This window comes from Dendrobates tinctorius, unplaced genomic scaffold (genome assembly GCF_039654945.1).
Source record: "Dendrobates tinctorius isolate UK_male_01 unplaced genomic scaffold, ASM3965494v1 ptg000231l, whole genome shotgun sequence".
Classification (NCBI taxonomy): domain Eukaryota; kingdom Metazoa; phylum Chordata; class Amphibia; order Anura; family Dendrobatidae; genus Dendrobates; species Dendrobates tinctorius.
The window spans coordinates 3,751,727-3,769,168 of record NW_027361898.1 but is presented as its reverse complement, the minus strand read 5'-3'; positions in this window follow the sequence as shown (position 1 = coordinate 3,769,168).

The following is a 17,442-nucleotide window of genomic DNA, read 5'->3' as shown; positions in this document are numbered from 1 at the left end:
AATTTCTGCATGGCCATTCTGAAGTATTTTCTCCATGAAGGCAAAGAAATGCTCTCTCATTTCAGGTTCCTTCTGAAATTTGCGTTTGAGGGCGACAAATCGACCGTAGACAAGTTCTCTGTTGTTGGGCAAGCGTTGCCTGTTGTGAGTTCATTTTCCCCTTCACTACTGAGGCCTGAGGAACTCCCTCTTCTGGTAAAGAAAGGTAGTGAGCCTGATTATCAAACACCTGAGTCTGATGATGATGACTGGCTGAGTGGAGTTACTGACTGGATATAAGGCTGCCGACGCCCTTCTGCCCTGCGGGTGATTTCTCTGTGGGATCCTTGGAGACCAGTCTGAATTGCTGCTCCTCTAAAGCTAAGTTTTCTGCTCGGCCTTTTGCATTTGTGCTTAGACTTTGTTTTGCTTTGTTTTTCTGGATTTCTGCCATTCCCTGCTGGGGTGTGCTGAATTCCTTTAGCTCTGTCTTCTGAAAATACCTGAGTGCTGATTTAGTTTTTGAAGCCTAGCTGCTTCAGGGTCTTTTTCATATCAGCTTGTTGGCTTATGTCTTTGATAGGGTTTTGGCAGATTGCAGACAGCAACCTTCCTTTCCTGTTCTGTTTAGCTAGCTTGCTCAGCCTATCTTTCTATCTGTGTGAGTGTTTTTTCATCTTGCTTCACCGTCATTATATGTTGGGGGCTGCCTTTTACTTTGGGGTCTGCTCTGGGGCAGTTTAGATTTCCTTTTCTGTCTTTAGGCTATTTAGCGCTCCGGCTGTGATCGAGGGGTCTAGGGCATCGTAGGAACCCCCCACGGCTACTGCTAGTTGTGTTGATAGGTTCAGAGGTCTGCAATCTGATAGTTGCCAACTTCTCTGGTTTTCTGGACGTAGCTTCTATTTTTGTGTCTGCCTCCTACGGTGACTCAATCATAACAGAATCACCCGCCATACCGCAAATCCTAGGGTACTCTATAGCAGGAAAGAATTGTAAAAAAAAAAAAAAAAAAAGTGTATATTTTTTCCTCTATATCTCTGAGGCCATAGGGGGAATTTTTTTTTTTCTCTCAATGGAGATAAAGCAATTGTCTGATCGTGTGGAGCAGCTCGCTGCGGAAGTGCGGGGAATTTCCGCCTACCTTGCTCATTCACATGCTGCTGAACCAAAGATTCCTACACCTGATGTATTTTTTGGGGATCGGTCTAAATCGTGTTCTCGCTCTAGTGGGTTGTTGATGCCTTTGCCTGTCCCCAAGAGGCCATGGACCCATATTTCAATGGATTTCATCTCTGATATGCCTGTCTCTCAAAGGATGACTGTTATTTGGGTGATTTGTGATAGGTTCTCTAAGATGGTTCATCTTGTACCACTCCCTAAGTTGCCGTCTTCCTCTGAGTTGGTGCCCCTGTTTTTACAACAGGTGGTTCGCTTGCACGGGATTCCTGAGAACATTGTATCTGACAGAGGAGTCCAGTTTGTGTCTAGATTTTGGAGAACTTTCTGTTCCAAGCTGGGAATTCAGTTGTCCTTCTCCTCTGCTTTTCACCCTCAGACCAATGGGCAGACAGAGAGAACAAACCAGACCTTGGAGTCATATCTGAGATGTTTTATTTGTGCTGATCAGGATGATTGGGTTTCATTTTTGCCCTTGGCCGAATTTGCTTTAAATAATAGAGCTAGTTCTGCCACTTTGATGTCACTTTTTTTTGTAACTTTGGGTTTCATCCTCGATCTTCTTCAGGGCAGGTGGAGCCCTCTGCCTGCCCAGGTGTTAACACTGTGGTGGAGAGAATGCACCAGATCTGGGACCAAGTGGTGGATAAGTTATCTCTCTCCCAGGAAAAGGCCCAGCGGTTTTCCAACCGACATAGGACCATTGGTCCCCAGTTTAAGGTTGGTGATATGGTGTGGTTATCATCAAAAAATATTGCTATGAAGGTAGCTTCTCCTAAGTTTAAGCCTAGATTTATTGGACCTTACAAGATTTTGGAGATTATTAATCCGGTCTCTTTTCGTTTGGCTCTTCCTGTCACATTTAAAATCCATAATGTGTTCCATAAATCTTTGTTGAAGAGGTTTGTTGAACCTGTTGTTCCGGGGGTGGCACCTCCAGACCCTGTATTGGTTGAAGGTAACATGGAATATGAGGTAGAGAAAGTACTGGATTCCCATCTGGCTAGACGGAGACTCCAGTATTTGGTTAAGTGGAAGGGTTATGGTCAGGAGGATAATTCCTGGGTCTCTGCCTCTGATATTTATGCCAAAAGATTGGTGCGTGCCTTTCATCGGGCTCACCCTGATCGCCCTGGTGGCGTGGTTGAGGGTTCGGTGACCCCTCCTCAAGGGGGAGGTACTGTTGTGAGTTCATTTTCCCCTTCACTACTGAGGCCCGAGGAACTCCCTCTTCTGGTAAAGAAAGGTAGTGAGCCTGATTATCAAACACCTGAGTCTGATGATGATGACTGGCTGAGTGGAGTTACTGACTGGATATAAGGCTGCCGACGCCCTTCTGCCCTGCGGGTGATTTCTCTGTGGGATCCTTGGAGACCAGTCTGAATTGCTGCTCCTCTAAAGCTAAGTTTTCTGCTCGGCCTTTTGCATTTGTGCTTAGACTTTGTTTTGCTTTGTTTTTCTGGATTTCTGCCATTCCCTGCTGGGGTGTGCTGAATTCCTTTAGCTCTGTCTTCTGAAAATACCTGAGTGCTGATTTAGTTTTTGAAGCCTAGCTGCTTCAGGGTCTTTTTCATATAAGCTTGTTGGCTTATGTCTTTGATAGGGTTTTGGCAGATTGCAGACAGCAACCTTCCTTTCCTGTTCTGTTTAGCTAGCTTGGGCCCCATCGTTTGCTCAGCCTATCTTTCTATCTGTGTGAGTGTTTTTTCATCTTGCTTCACCGTCATTATATGTTGGGGGCTGCCTTTTACTTTGGGGTCTGCTCTGGGGCAGTTTAGATTTCCTTTTCTGTCTTTAGGCTATTTAGCGCTCCGGCTGTGATCGAGGGGTCTAGGGCATCGTAGGAACCCCCCACGGCTACTGCTAGTTGTGTTGAAAGGTTCAGGGGTCTGCAATCTGATAGTTGCCAACTTCTCTGGTTTTCTGGACGTAGCTTCTATTTTTGTGTCTGCCTCCTACGGTGACTCAATCATAACAAATCTGTATCCTGGGGATAAAGTTACATACACCCGCCACTGGGGAAGGAGGGGCTGGTACGCCCTAAATGTAAGAAAATGTAAACTCACTGTCCCTGGCTCTGCCGACGCTGGCAGGGAACCAATGCCAGGGTCAATTGCACCGGAGGCCAAAAGCAACACCAAGTCCCAAGTGACACAAACGCCAATTGCAGAACAGAATGTAACAGTACATGACTGCGTCAACCATAAGGTTTTTGTATCACCAGGTGTGGCCTTCATATACGAACCATCCGGCCAGGAAGTGGCAGGTACCAGGTGCTACCCTGAAAGCATACGTGAATGAGTAGAAACTGATATGACTGTAAATAGTTAAACGGTTGATCCCTATTACTATTGTTATTGAGTATTACCTGTTTAAAAAAGACTATGAGGTCATTGACAATGAATGGTCCGAACTGTTGATTGTACATAGTTAGCACTTCTTAAAGTGCTCCATCTTGGTTTTAAGCCAGACCCTTGGAAGATGCTTTCATAGACCACCGAACAAAAACCCATTTGGCGTGGCCAGGAACGTGGTCCAACGTAGAGACCAACGATGCCTTGTAGCCCGCCCAAGACCTACACTGGGGGTTTGAGATGGGTCCCCCATATAACACCAAAAAGTAAAATACCTGAGCTAAGGATGAACTGAACTTTTTGACCCTTGATTAAAAATGTTTTTGACATTGTAATGCAAATGATGTACTGTATATGCAGATGTATATATTTAATGTCCTTATTTATTCCTCCTATAGATATTTAGATTTGATATATAGCAATTTATTTGTTATAAGGTATATCTATTTGTAAAAAAGTAGCTATTTGTAATGTTTAAGAAACAGTGCCTCCCATAAAGGACAGATGAGTTAATTGTTATACCCATTGTAATGCATTAAAATCTTTTGTATATTTCTTTTACATCTGTTTTTACTCTGTTCCAGCACGTGGATGTGCTGTGTTTAACGGGAGAATGTGGCACCCCTGAGGGTCCAGTCGCCACAGAGGTACTGCACCTCATCCAGTGGTGTGGCATCCCACCCTCAGGTAAGGAGGGAGCATCACCTGGGACTTCAACACCTGCACCCAACACACACCAGACAGGCCAGGAAAGGGTGTTGGGAAGTGGGCGGAGTTGTTAGGTGAGTGAGGAAATGTAGAGAAGGGGAGGAGCTAAGGAGATGTTGTGACAAGGAGTGTAGCCAATCAGAAAGAGAGTGGGAGGAGTTAGTGGAGAGATAGAGAGTAGGTTCCAGAAGGTGTCAGTTGGTGACAGGACAGCGAAGGAGCAAGACGAGAGTAGGAGGACTCAGAGCCAGAGTGGAGGAAGAAGAGCTGAAGGAAGTTTCGAGGAGGACAGAAGGGATCCTTGGGGCATGGGAAGTGCGGCAGCCACCCGTGGGGCCCGCTCCAGTTTGGAAGGACCAGATCACAGTGGGGGTACCGGCCCCTGAGCCCAGTGGAGAAAACACCAGACTCAGCTGGCAAGCCGGAGGCTGAGGGAACTGTAGGTGCCTCAGCCACATCCACATCAACTCCCTAAAAAGGCAACCAGATAGAGGATCCTGGGGCCTGACCCACATCACCCAGTGATGTCTAAGGCTTCTGGCTTGGGGACACTGCTGTGAAGGTGCTAGGCGAGAAGGAAGGAAAGACCAGCACATGGAGACGACCAGAAAGGGGGGGAACACAAAAGGAAGTCCTGAGACGTGTTCCCGAAACTTCCTGGGAGTTGACTGGACCCCCTACCTGGAGGACACAGTGCTAAGCGGGACACCTGAGCGCACGGGTTTAGCATGAGTAAAGACCGTGAAATTGCACCTCACTGTTTCACTTGTGTCTTTCTCCTCCCATCTGCTTGACACCACACACACCATCATAGTCACCAACTCACAAGTAACATTAAAGCTGCCCTGGGACACAGCTCTGCTCGCGGAGAGCTACACCATCCCTGCTGCCGTACTACCTTTCCTGAAGATCTGCATTGCAGCGTCGGCTACCCTTGCTGATCTCGAGTGGCGTCACGATTCCCCTTTTCCTTATCATTTTTCCCATTATCTTTCTCCCCATTGTCATCTAACATCGTTCATTGAACTTCCATCTTTACTGGACGCTAAGGGCCACGGACCGGGTCACTGCCACCGTGACACATCCCCCTTTTAAAGAACCTGACCGGCCCGGTACCGAGTACCCTAAGGCCCTGTGGGGGTGCTCCATAGGTAAAACCTGCTCTGGATGTTGTGTATGAAGCAGACTGCAGGATAGTAGTTTGTTGCAGTCTGTTCCATTCTGGATCAAGGTTTTCCAGGTGGCTGAAAGCCACAGGTTGCTATGTTAAAAACCCTGCAGGAAAAGGTTAGCGAGTGCTTAGTGAGTCTCAGGTGTGTCAGTTCTAGAAAGAGGCCTGGCAACCCACAGCGTACACAGTTGTGTTGCTGTCCATGATGACTGGTCACGGATGTGGACAAGTCTTGTGCACGGAGGTGAAACGGGGGTAGACTGTCCTGTGCCCGAAGGAAAAACTGACATGTGTCCCAGCTGCAGACAGGAGGAAGGCAAGGTCTGTGTACGGCTGTGAGTAGAGACTGTGATACAGCAGTGCAGGACACCCATGAGAACTAGTCAGAGGAGGACTAGTGTGAGGTATTGAGGGCACAGTGGCTGGCATTATGGGCACAGTGGCCAGTACTGTGGGCACACTGACTGGTATTAAGGAAAAGAAAGAAAACAGAGAGAGAGAAAAAAAAACAAAGAAAGAAAGGAGAGCAAGAGAGAAAGAAAGAACAGAGAGAAGAAAGAACAGAGAGAGAGAAAGAAGAGCAGAGAGAGAAAGAAAGAGGGGAAAGAAAGAACAGAGAGCGAAAGAAAGAATAGAGAGAGAAAGAAAGAGGGGAAAGAAAGAACAGAGAAAAATAAAGAGGGGAAATAAAGAAAGAACAGAGAAAAAGAGAGAAAGCAAGAAAGAACACAGAGAGAAAGAATGAGGGGACAGAAAAAAAGAACAGAGAGAGAGAAAGAAAGAGGGGAAGAAAGAAAGAGGAGAAAGAAAGAACAGAGAGAGAACAGATAGAAAGAACAGAGAGAGAAAGAAAGAACACAGAGAGAAAGAGAAAGGAAGAACAGAGAGAGAAAGAAAGAGGGGAAAGAAAGAACAGAGAGCGAAAGAAAGGGGAAAGAAAGAACAGAGAGATAGAGAGAAAGAAAGAACAGAGAGAGACAGAGAAAGAACACAGAGAGAGAAAGAAGTAAAGAAAGAACAGAGAGAAAGAAAGAGAGGAAAGAAAAAGAAAGAACAGAGAGAAAAAGAACAGAGAGAGAGAGAAAGAATAAAGAAAGATTAGAGAGAAAGAAAGAACCGAGAGAGAGAAAGAAAAAGATAGGGAAAGACAGAACAGAGAATGAGAAAGAAACAGAGAGAAAGAAAGAACATAGAAAGAAAGAAACAGAGAGAAAGAAATAAAGAAAGATTCTATAAAGATACTATAGCAGCCCGGCTCCCATTGCAATGCCCACCTGAGCCTCCCGGTGCAGGACATATCATTATCCGCTCACATGGCCGCATCCCCGATTCCAAGGCGATCCTGCTGTCCGCGCTGTCGGAGGAGGACATGGTGAAGGATCTGAAGCATGCCTGGTTCCGTCACAATCTCCTTATGAAATTACCTAATTTACGGTCAGCTTCCAGCACATCACTTCCGGTGGAGCGTCATTTGCGAGTTTTAAAGTGCTCCTCGGGGCTCCGCCGTGTACTCCTGTGTCCGTGGGAAAAGCCCGCTTTGTATGCCTCGTACACACTTGGCTCCACTCCGTACATCCCGTATACATATGGCTCCACTCCGTACACACACGGCTCTGCTCCGCATACCCCATACACATGCGACTCCGCTCTGTACACCAAGTACGCACACGACTCCGCTCCGTACACCTCATACATGCGCGGCTCCGCTCTGTGCACCTCGTACACGCGCGGCTCTGCTCCATACACACGCGACTCCTCTAGATACGCCCCGTACACACATGTGGCTCCGCTCTGTACACCTCATACACACGTGGCTCCGCTCTGTACACCTCGTACACACGCGGCTCCGCTCCGTACACCTCGTACAAACACGGCTCCGCTCCGTACACCTCATACACACGTGGCTCTGTACACCTCGTACACGCACGGCTACGCTCCGAACGCCTCGTACATGCGCGGCTCAGCTCCGTACACCACGTACACGTGTGGCTCCGCTCTGTACACCTCGTACATGCGCGGCTCCGCTCCGTACACCTCGTACACGCGCGGATCCGCTCCGTACACACGCAACTCCGCTCCATACACACGTGGCTCCGCTCCGTACACACGCGGCTCCGCTCCGTACGCCCCGGGTTCAAAGGCTTATTGAGGCACGTGTTACTTTGGTGCAGGGCAGGCCTTGCATTCAATGCATAATCACACTATGGCAGAACCAAATGAATAGTGTGAACTTGGTTATCTTGTGGCCATACAATGGTTCCCCCCACATATCAGGCGTACTCAGGACAAATTGCACATTAAGTTTTGCAGTCCAATTTCTCCTGTTACCCTTGGTAAAATAAAAAAAATTGGACCTGAAGTAATTTTTCTGTGAAAAAAGTTAAATGTTCATTATTTTTAAACATTCAAAAAATTCCTGTGAAGCACCTGAAGGGTTAATAAACTTCTTGAATGTGGTTTTGAGCACCTTGAGGTGTGCAGTTTTTAGAACGGTGTCACTTTTGGGTATTTTCTATCATATAGACCCCTCAAAGTGACTTCAAATGTGATGTGGTCCCTAAAAAAATGGTGTTGTAAAAATGAGAAATCGCTGGTCAACTTTTAACGCTTATAACTTCCTAAAAAAAAGTTTTGGTTCCAAAATTGTGCTGATGTAAAGTAAACATGTGGTAAATGTTACTTATTAAGTTTTTTGTGTGCCATATCTCTGTGATTTAAGGGCATAAAAATTTGAAGTTGGAAAATTGCGAAATTTCCTAAATTTTTGCCAAATTTCCATTTTTTTCACAAATAAACGCAAGTTATATGAATTAAATTTTACCAGTATCATGAAGTACAATATGTCACGAGAAAAACAATGTCAGAATCACCAGGATCCATGGAAGCGTTCCAGAGTTATTACCTCATAAAGGGACAGTGGTCAGAATTGTAAAAATTGGCCTGATGATTAACGTGCAAACCACCCTTGGGGGTAAAGGGGTTAACTGTTTTGCATATTTGCGTGTGCTCTTTTTTACATTTTATTTGTAAGCACTGTATATTTTTATATTAAAGCTTGCAAATAGTCTCTTCAGAGAGGAAGAGGGCTGAACTCTAGTGGCACCTATAGGAAGTAGCAATCCTAAAAGTCAATATTGACTATATTGACCTTTAGGATTGCTACTTCATATAAGTGGCACTAGAGTTCAGCCCTCTTCTTCTCTGCAGAGATACTTTGCATATTTCCCAGAGGAGCATTGCAGCTAAAAGTCTCCTCACCTTGGCATGTCAGGCTTGACTTGTCACTCTCCACAAGGAAATGTGCAAATTGTCTCTTCAAAGAGGAAGAGGTCTAGAACTCTAATGCTACCTATAAGAAGTAGCAATCCTAAAAGTCACTGTCAACCCTTTAACGAGCCTTGTCATATGACTTAGAATAAAAGCCAGAATCTCAATTTGCAGACACTGTGTTTCGGGGTACTGCCCCTCGTCAGTGCAAAGTGTGAGATCTGGTTTGGCTGTGTGAGAGGTGTCTGACTGGGATCCAAGGGGTAGCATTTCTCCTTGCGTAGAGTGACACGTCAAGCATGCCAAGATGAGGAGACTTATAAGCAGCAATGCTCCTATGGGAAATATGGAAATTGTCTCTCTAGAACTCTAGTGCCACCTATAGGACTTTTAGGATTGCTACTTCCTGTAGGTGGCACTATAGTTCTAGTCCTCTTCCTCTCTGAAGAGAAAATTTGCATATTTCCCAGAGGAGCATTGCGGCTTAAGAGTCTCCTCATCTTGGCATACTTGACATGTCACTCTCTGCAAGGAGAAATGTTACCCCTTGGATTCCTATAGTAAAGCTTAAAATCTTTAATACATTTGATCCTTGTATGCTCTAAAAGAATCTATAGCCCTTCAGAGGGTATCCCAAACGTATCACCTGTCATTCAGATTAAGGGCAATGGTTCCAAACTAATGAAATGGATGGAAACTTTTGACTTTGTAGTAAGTAATAAAAACTCCTTAAAACATTCTCTCTCTCTCTCTCTCTCTCATTATTCTGGCATTTGGCAAATACTAATAATTATGGTAATCCTAATTGACCTAAAACGGGAAAGGTTTATTCTGATTTCATGTCAGAGATTGAGAAAAACATGCAGAGGTGTCTTCTTACATAGTGGATCGAAACTTCTGGTTTAAAGTTTCAACTGTATATGCGACTCATATCGGGGAGGGGATAAGAGGCGACTTTAATGTGGCGCTTGACCCCTCCATTTAAGTCTCTAAGGCAGGGGTCTCAAACTCAATTTACCCGGGGGCCGCTGGAGGTAGAATCTGGGTGAGGCTGGGCCGCATCAGGTTTTCCACAAGAAAAGCTCTTACAAAAGCATTCCAATGTTATCAAATGTCTTTGAAAAAGACATGTTTGGGGTTGTGTAATAGATAATTCCACTTGGTGTCACTGTTTCAGTGTTAGCCGATGCGTCTTTTCCGCTTTTTTTTCTGTCCCGCTGACCAGCAATTTCCATGGCCGCTTCCACTTCTGAGCCCGGGGTAATGGTGCAAGTTCGCAATAAGGCCGGCTGATGTCCTGCCTCCGAGAGCAATATACCGCACCGCCCCACCGCTCATTCTGAACCAGGCGCACCTGAGTCTGTGGCGCGGTCCGGTCCCTGCTCGGCTGCTCCTGCTGCATGTGAATCATAGAATTGTAGAGTTGGAAGGGACCTCCTGGGCCATCTGGTCCAACCCCCTGCTCAAAGCAGGATTCGTTAAATCATCCCAGACAGATGTCTGTCTAGCCTCTGTTTGAAGACTTCTATTGAAGGAGAACTCACCCCCTCTCGTGGCAGCTTGTTCCACTCATTGATCACTCTAACTGTCAAAAAGTTTTTTCTAATGTCTAATCTGTGTCTCCTCCCATTCAGTTTCATCCCATTGCTTCTAGTCTTTCCTTGCGCAAATGAGAATAAAGGTGATCCTTCTACAATGTGTTGTGAGTGTGACTCATATGCCTTGACTGCTGACAGTCTAGCCATCATCATACTCACCTCCTCCTGCTGCAGCTCCGAAGGTCCAGCGCCGACATCTTCCTGCATGAGCGCGCGGTCACACGTCACGTGGTACTGCTCATTAAGCTCATGAATATGAGCGCTATGCCTATGAGAGTGGAGTGGCGTCCATATTCATGACCTTAATTAGCGGTACTACGTGTGACTGGGATTTCACATGCGAGACTCGGCCATGTTTCTCGCATGTGTGATCCCGGCCGAGGTGAGGGCCGCAAACTATTGTCCTGAGTGCCCATGAGGTGAGGGACGCAAACTATTGTCCCAAGGGCTGCAGTTGGCCCGCGGGCCACGAGTTTGAGACCCCTGCTCTAAGGTGTCTCTTGTATGATCAAGGCTGCTCTATACAGCATTAGGCAGGGTGTACACGAAGATCAATTCATTGATACTCGGCGGCTTCCACATCCTTCAGACAGAGATTATACGTAATGTTCATCTTTTTTATAACACATATTCCCAGTTGGATTACTTCTTTATGAGGCACAGCGATCTACATTCCCAAATAGACGTCTCTAGTGACAGTATGTCATTGTCAGACCAAGCTTTGGTGATTTTGTCTCTCTTTGCAATTCTTATTCCCAGACAATGGCAATGAAAATTAAATTCGACTATATGAAATGACCCGATAGTGCTCCAAGAGGTTCAAAATACTGTCAGACTATTTTACTAATAATTCTACAGAGTGTATGTCCCACAATATAATCTGGGACGCCAATAAATGTGTAATCATGGGGGTCTTTATTAAAAGCAAGGGTCACCCATAAAACCAGAACAGGTCTCAACAATTACTGTTCTGTTGGCAATTGTCTTGGCCCTGGCCCTATCCTACAGTAGCGATAATCATGGCTGATTAACCCCTCTCAGCACTTTGGGTGCTGGAGCGTTTATCTAGGTTCATATCACTGAAGCTAACGACCACAGTGATACATATCTCCCCTCCAGTACTTTGCCAGTAACTTTGTCACACCACATGTTGTTTTGTTTTCATATCTTCGACGAGTTAACACTGTACAAACAGGTCACCAGCCAATATCTGTATATGTACAGATATTAAGTGCTGCTGAGTGCAGTGGCCAAAACTTAGACTAGTGAGATGACTTAAAAGTCCTGCCAAAAATGATCTGTTTTTAGTGCACATTCATATCCATAGACATTAGGAATGAACCTGATAGTCTGAAGTAGTGCACTCCTGAGACCTGGTACAGCATAGAAAAAGCCATAGACGTCGGAGGTCCAGATTATGGAGGATGCTAGTCTTAGTTCATTGGAGCGTAGATATGGTAGTAGATTGACAAATGGGAGGAGTTGTAGAATAGTACAACACTGTGGAGAGCTTTGTGGGAGAGTGCAATGACTGGTACTGAGTGGAGAAATATGAGCCTGACTGCAGCATTCAGGAAAATGACAAATGCATTTAGTGACAAGAAGAGCAATTAGTGAATTACAATTAGTTGTGCGTTCAAGATGAAACGGAATCAGAGCAACAGTAATGGCTTTTAGTTATTTTTTGTTATCAATAATAGGATAGAAGGTTAAGGGATAACAAAACCAGGAAGATTATCAATAGACAAAATCGTAGTCAGGAAGAAAGCCAGGGTCAGATACCAGGTGATCAATAAAAGCAAGTCAGGCGGGCAGTATGAATGCCGCAGAGCCTGGGGACAGAGGCAAAACATGTCCGGGTAAAGATATAACAGAAGGCCACAGGTAGATGGTGAAGCTCCTTCTATACAGGTCCAGCAGTGATGGTGGGTCTGCTGTACTTCAGGGCACTAGATGTGGAGCTTTCCAGTCTTTTAAATGGTGCTGGGGCGACAGTGACAATTGACAAATGCGCGAGCAGCCCTGGTAATCCACGCCGGCAGGATAATAAGATCCGGCGGTGGCGGGAACGTATGAGAAGAGAAGTAAATATAATGTAAGTTATGGGACTCCATATTACATGATACTACTGTGCGGTCACAGTGCCGGACGGCAGAGGAATATCATCCTGCAGAGGTCAGAGATCATTGTCAGCCATCATACATATCCCATCACTGACAGATGTCATCTTCTCCACATGAATTATTCTTACTGACTGACATCACACAATATGGAGTGGATTCTCACACTTACATCGTTTCTTTCCCTTCTTTTCTTCATTTTTTGAGTTTTGTTGGTCTATACTCAGATTGTTTTTAGATTTTCTTTTGTCCTCAGCTGGAAATTCTGATCATAAAGAAATTAAAAAAAAATCCCTAGGACTTGCTTTGTATCTATAATGTAAGTGATGGGACTCCATATTACATGATACTATTGTGCGGTCACAGTGCCGGACGTCAGAGGAATCTTATAGAGAGGTCAGGGATCACTGTCAGCCGTCATACATATCCCATCACCGACAGATGTCATCAGCTCCCCATGAATTATCCTCACTGACTGACATCATCTAACATGGAGTGCATTTTCACACCTACCTTGTCTCTTTTCCCCCTTTTATTCATTTTCTGAGTTTAGTTGCTCTATGCTCAAATGTGATGAAAATTTACTTCCCTCATGAGGAGGAATATCTGATCAAAAACTAAAAAAAACTCTTAGTAACAATATATTCTTATGCTATGTGCACACGTTGCGGATTCTGCTGCGTTTCCGCAGCGGTTTTGGCCCTGCGGAAATGCAGCAGTTCCGCTGACATGGTACAGTACAATGAAAGCCTATGAGGTTTCAAAAACGCTGTGCTCACGCTGCGTTTTTTTCCGTGCGGTTTACAAACCGCAGCATGTCAATTGTTTGGGCGGTTTCCGCAGCGGTTTCACACCTTTAACATAGTACAGGTGTAAAACAGCAGACCAAACCGCAGGGAAACCGCAGGTCACTTTACCTGCGGTTTTACCTGCGTTTCCGCGCGGAAAAACCCGCAGCGGAATCCGCAACATGTGCAAATAGCCTTATAGGATCTGCTTTGTATCCATAATGTAAGTAAAGTGACGACTTATTACATGATACTTCAGTGCGGCCACTGTGGCCGAAAGGAAGAGAAATATTATACAGAGGTCAGGGATCATTGCCAGCCATCATACATATCCCATCACTGACAGATGTCATCTTCTCCACATGAATTATTCTCACTGACTGACATCATATAACATGAAGCTGATCCTCACACTTACCTTGGCTCTTTTCCCCCATTTCTTCATTTTCTGAGTTTAGTTGCTCTATACTCAAATATATTGAAGATTTACTTCCCTCGTGAGTTTCATTTTCTGTTCAGAAAGTTAAAAAAAACCTTAGTAACAGAATATTCATTTAGGCTCTGCCTTGTGTTTGCTTGTAACACAAGTCTACAAAAAAAATTGTCAGGTGCCAAGGTTTTTTTCAATAGATTTATGGTATTTCAAGGATGCTGAATTCAAAAATCTCACTGCATTACATAACTTACTCCCAATATCTATACAGCACATAAAATAATACAGCTATGACACATTGACTTAGGCTGGTTTCAGACTAGCGCATTTTACATGCAGCGCACTGCGCCGCTAAGCCCCGCCCCCTGCCCGCCCCATCCGGTCATTTCCTCCTACTATCACACACGGCTGCATGCGATCTGCACACCCTATCTTTAGCATAGCGTGCGCAGACCGTGCGCTGGCCGTGCGCTATTAGGATTTTTGCGTGCGCTGCACACTTTTGAAGGTGCGCCAAGCGCACCGAAATACAACATGGTGCGTTCGGCGCACACCGGCGCACCTTCAAAAGTGCGCAGCGCACGCAAAAATCCTACTAGTGCACGGCCAGCGCACAGTCTGCACACCCTATGCTAAAGATAGGGTGCGCAGATCGCATGCAGCCGTGTGCGATAGTAGGAGGAAATGACTGGACGGGGCGGGCAGGGGGCGGGGCTTAGCGGCACCGTGCGCTGCATGTAAAATGCGCTAGTCTGAAACCAGCCTTAGTGGATAAAAATTGGGCACCAAAGAATTTTGTAAATTTTTATAGTCAAAAACTTTAACCAATTACCGCAGCTTGGACAAAAGGCTCAAGGCCATTTATCCCAACTTCCTGTCTATTCAGATACCTGAATGACTAACTCTATGGCCTGTTTCACATGTCAGTGGCTCCGGTGCATGTAGTGACAGTTTTTTCACTTACCGGAGACACTGAGTCACGTAGACACATTCAAATGAATGCGTCCATACAGATGTCATCGTGTTTTCACGGACCGTGTGCAAAACACGCAGACATGTCCGTTTTGACCCGGACACACGGGCCGCAACACGTGCAGCACACGTGCACAAGGAGAACAGTGTGCACTGTCCTCCGTGAGCACGGACGGCCGCTAGAGAAGAAGCGGCTACTGTAAGCGCTGTTCCCCTGCATGTGGTGCTGAATGTGGCTGTCATTCTCCCTGCTCTGCTGGCAACAGCGCAAGCAGGGAAGAATGAATGAAAAAGAAACGACATGGGGTCCTCCTTATATTTTTATTTAATCCTTTACTTACTATAGGACTCCTCTCCATTATTTAGCCGTGCTTAATGTCACCTTACAATAGAAAGGTGACATTAACCACTTATTACCCCACTTGCCACCGCTACAGGGCAAGTGAGAAGAAACTGACAAAGCTCCATAATAGGTGAATCTAATCGATGCTGTTTTTAGGCTGGGGGGGCCATATTCATGGCCCCTTACCAGCCTGAGAATAGCAGCCCACACCTGTTAGTTTTGTCAGGTTAGTTCAAAATATAAGGAGGACCCCGTCATTTTTTTTCATTCATTCTTCCCTGATCGCGCTGTTGGCACCAAAATCACTGTTTATCTGTGCAATGTAAGTAAAGGGACACCTTATTACATGATACTATTGTGCACGATCAGCAGAGGAATCTTATCATACAGAAGTCAGTGGTCATTGTCAGCCATCATACATATGACAATCCCATCACTGACAGATAACATCTGCTCCACATGAATTATCTGGTAATCTGAGAAACCTGTACAAAACTAGCAAAATGTATGGGCCTATGGGCAACATAATTGGGATCCATGAAACATGGACAACATAGGAGACAAATAACGGAAAAACCACGTGGAAATATTTGAGACTTGAAGTCAACATTCTCATTTGTTGTGCTGTAGACATGTACATACCTGACAATGGGGACGGGGATGGCAAACTGGTAATAGCCTCATCTCTAATAGATACAGGAAAAGATTCTTTCTGCCTGTTTAGAAAAACAAAAACATGTAAATCACAAGTAAATACAGTATAAAAGTGGTTGTCTCACTAGACTAACACCAACTATAAGGCCTATTAGGACATATGAGAGTTATAGTACGGAAAATTCAATGAAAAAAACTACAAAGAATGGCTGGCATGTAGTTGTACATCTCCTACAGTGTGGGCAGCACTAAAAGTGCATGACTGGCTGCAATTATGGGATGTTACCAACAGCAGTTTCTGAAGCCTAATGACTGCTAATCATGGGGTGATGGATGCTGTAATTGATATTAAAAATTAAAAATAAAATATCATTGGAAAAGTTCTCTAGAAATGAAGAATGCAGAGAAGAATTAACAGTGTGATGAGATTAGTAAAGAATAAACTACGTCTCTGTAAGTGATGCCAACCTCATGATCCTGGAACTCTCTGCTGATGTCCTCTGCTATATATTCAAACAAAAGAAAGAATGGCCTAAAAAATGGCACTTCCCATCAAATATACATCCTACCAAAAAATGGAAGTCAATGCCTTGTTATAATAAATGATAATCCATCTTTATTCAGGCAAACATGTTTCTATAAAAAGTAGACAATGGAGATACAGATACAAAAAAAGCCTGTCATCACAAGTCAAAAAAAGTGCAGATTTTTTCAATTTTTGGTGTTCGTAAATCATTTTTTGGGGACAACACATTTAATTCTTGTGGAAAAAATCTTTTCTACAGCATGTTTAAACTAATCCCTACAGATTACAAACACACAGGTGTCCACATAATAAACTCCATAAACAATAATGCAGGGATTCTCTTACAAAAAAGGGAATATTCTTGCATAGCACACTGACAAAATGGAGTATAGTTTGCAAAGTGTAAAAGTGCATAGCAGCAAAAAAGTTTTTTTTACAAAAATTGTTTTTAATTAGTTTATACACAGCACACAGGCAAAAAAAAAGGCAGAAAAATAATATATAATTTGCAAAGTGCAAAAGTGCATAGCAGCAAAAAAGTTTTTAAAGCCTCTTCATAAAGTGCAGTAGTGTAATACAGAAATGTAAAAAAACCCAAAGATGTGATAAGCTGCTTGTCAGTGTGTAAATTTACTAGCTATGTCTGCAACAGTGCAAACTGCCCAGCAGCTTAAAACATAATGAAGATTCAATATCAAGAAAAGAGTCATTAGGTGAAAATTAACACCAAGAGAACTGTACCTGACCTGTGAGCAGCTCTGACACCCTGGGCAATGGGCTTCATGGGCAATTTCTACATGAAGGGGATCATGATGGGGCATATTACTACATGAAGGGGATCATGACGGGGCATATTTCTACATGAAGGGGATCATGATGGGGCATATTTCTGCATGAAGGGGATCATGATTGGGCATATTTCTGCATGAAAGGGATCATGATGGGGCATACAGTATTTCTGCATGAAGGGGATCATGATGGGGCATATTTCTACATGAAGGGGATCATGATGGGGCATATTTCTGCATGAATGGGATCATGATGGGGCATATTTCTGCATGAAGGGGATCATGATGGGGCATATTTCTGCATGAAGGGGATCATGATGGGGCATATTTCTGCATGAAGGGGATCATGATGGGGCATATTTCTGCATGAAGGGGATCATGATGGGGCATATTTCTGCATGAAGGGGATCATGATGGGGCATATTTCTGCATGAAGGGGATCCTGATTGGGCATATTTCTGCATGAAAGGGATCATGATGGGGCATATTTCTGCATGAAGGGGATCATGATGGGGCATATTTCTACATGAAGGGGATCATGATGGTGCATTTGTCACTTCAT